Raw genomic sequence first — 2,911 nt, forward strand, 5'->3', positions numbered from 1 at the left:
TCCTTCGCGACTCTCGGCTTCCCATCTAGGGTTTCATACACATCAGGTTTAGATTTCACACACATAATAATATTTTGAAATTCTAAGTGAACAACTAATGCTCCGTTTGTTTCGAGAGTTCTAGATTTCACATACATAATAATATTTTGAAATTCAAAGTGAACAACTAATGCTCCGTTTGTTTCGAGAGTTCTAGATTTCACATACATAATAATATTTTGAAATTCAAAGTGAACAACTAATGCTCCGTTTGTTTTGAGAGTTCTGACCTGGTTCTGGATCATGGTTCTTGGTTCGTTATAGTGTTTTTCTCTCATAAAAAATTTAAATTTCAAAAAGTAGAATCATGACTCATGGTTCTGAACCCATGAATCAAACGTCACCTAAAAAATGGACCATGAGGTTTATCCATAATATTCTAAAATTATATTACATACAAGTGGTCATGAATATTTTTGAACCGTCTAACTCCGATTAAATTTTTTGTTAAATTTTGGAAGAGTTGATTTTCATATATTTTCTTTTATATGCTAAAAAAAACATGCACTAGTATACTACCACACATATCTCTCTAGCTACCATAAAAACTTGCTTCATTTTACACCATCATGAAATGAAAATTTCAAAATTTCTACCATTGAAGAAAAGGGAGATTACGATTTGAGCTTATTTAGAAATTATTACCATGGAAGTAGTTCCAGAAGATGACGGAGCCCACAGTCCCCCATTCACCTTCATGTATTTCACAACCATGAATTTTGTCGCTTGAATGATTGGATATGTGGTGAGGTCTGTGCTTGAATATGTCATGAAACTTCTTGGGAGAAGCTTTGATATCTACATCTGTCTCCAGCTTTCCATATAGATCAGACGACATTTTTTTGTTTTTTTTTTTCCTTTTCTATATGATAATAGAGTAGACTAGGAACAAGAAGGATGATTTGTTGGGATAAAAAGTATTTGCACTTAACACCCTTTTATAGAAGATCATCATACGAATAAGAAATTCCCTGTAGCTTTAATTATTAATGCCATACTATTACGTGCTTGGATTAACGGGATTATTTTAAAGTGCTAATTGGACATACTATAAAATAACATTTTAGAAATAAAATATAAGATTAGTATTATTGTAGCCGTTGAACATCTAATCTCATAAAGTAAGGATATAAAATATAAATACTTAAACTTATCTTATCAAAATCATGTCATGCTTTACTGAGGTAGCGAAAGCTTAATTAAAGGAAGAACGAAACGGTAGAATAAAAGGGTAAACCAATTAACCTGTTGATTCACACATAATATCAGAAAAATTATTTTAAAAACCGTTGATTTACACACAATACTAGAATTTGGAAGAAGGAAAATTAAGAGGAAAATCTGAAATTTTATTAAAATTAGACTGGTATTCATTATAAGAGGACTCCATATAAATAGGCAAAAGAAAAGCTAAAAATTAGCCTATTCTATAATTAAAGATAATGAAAAAGTGAAATTTTCCATATTTTGAGCTGGAAACTAAAATTGAAACTACTAGACATAAAGAAAAAGAAAACGCAATCGGAGCTGGAAATTGAATTTACTCGGTCAACTTAATATGAAAACAAAAGTTACCAAAAAAACACATATGTTTCATCTAAATCCGACATGGCCAAAAGAACTCATGAAAATCAAAAAATTACTTTATTTGACTTTGAGATGTTCCCAACGCGCCATAAAGAGTAGATCCTTATACACCGCATCATCTATCCCTTTTTATGAATACTATGATTATCATTGTATTCTTAAAAACTTACTAAACTCCCAAACATTAAACTCGCAAGCTAAAACTTTTCAAAAATGGCCAAAGTACCATTTGCGAAACTGTTTTAAGACAGTAAAAAAAAACAAATATTTATATGTAAATTTACTCAAAACACAAAAAATCTAAAATACTTCTCAGCAAAAATAAATAAATAAATAAATCAGATTAAAGCATGAGAAATTTCAAATTTTTGCAAAACCTAGTTTTGGTCCGGCTTCAGCCATCATGGGCCCGAGATAATGTGCCTGTTTGTTTTCCTTTTTGAAAACATTTTTCACGTTTTTCGAGGAGAGAAAAATGAAAACGGCATAAAAATGGTGTTTGGTTTAACAATGAACAAAAAATGAAAATAAAATCATTTTTGTATTTTTCCCAAAAACCACTGTCATTATGAAAACGAAGTAAACTCGTTTTCAATTTTCCATTTCCATTTTCTCCTCTACCCTTCACTTCTCTCACAAACGATCTCTCTCCTCTGAAAAACAACAACAATCAACAGCAAAGGCTAAAGTTTGTTGGATCTCCAACGGTGTCCAAGGAATTGGAAAAGCATCACAATGCCAAATCAACTCCCTCACCGGACCGATTGAAGAAACCTCCTGTGAAAATTCGGGCCTCGGACAGGCCTGCCGACTCAAAGTTCCACCACTAAGACTGACAATTTTAGTGATGACATGATAACATGACACGAAATTCGTACGGAGTTAAGGGGTTTTAATTTTCTTAAAAGGGGTTTAATTAGGTCAAAACAAATCGAACATGCCATGCGTGATTAGATAAGGGGAACTAGTCAACAAGAATTTAATCCACAGTAATCCGTTTAATAAACTTTTTCATAAACATGTTAACAAAAATATAACAATATTAATGCTATTAACAATAATGATACTGCTGCACTAAATTTTGTTGATGATAATAATATATTATTAATGACTGCTTCTGATGTTATATTGGTTGATGATAATTCTTTGCCAGAAGATCAGGATGTTATAAACAATAATTGCTGATTGTTTTTCCTTTTTTGATGATAATAAAGGATGTTATAAACAATTATTGCTGATTTTTTTTTTTTTTTTTTTTTTTTTTTTTTTTTTTTTTTAAAAAAAA

The sequence above is a fragment of the Morus notabilis genome, unplaced genomic scaffold, assembly GCF_000414095.1.
Source record: "Morus notabilis unplaced genomic scaffold, ASM41409v2 Scaffold1158, whole genome shotgun sequence".
Classification (NCBI taxonomy): Eukaryota; Viridiplantae; Streptophyta; class Magnoliopsida; order Rosales; family Moraceae; genus Morus; species Morus notabilis.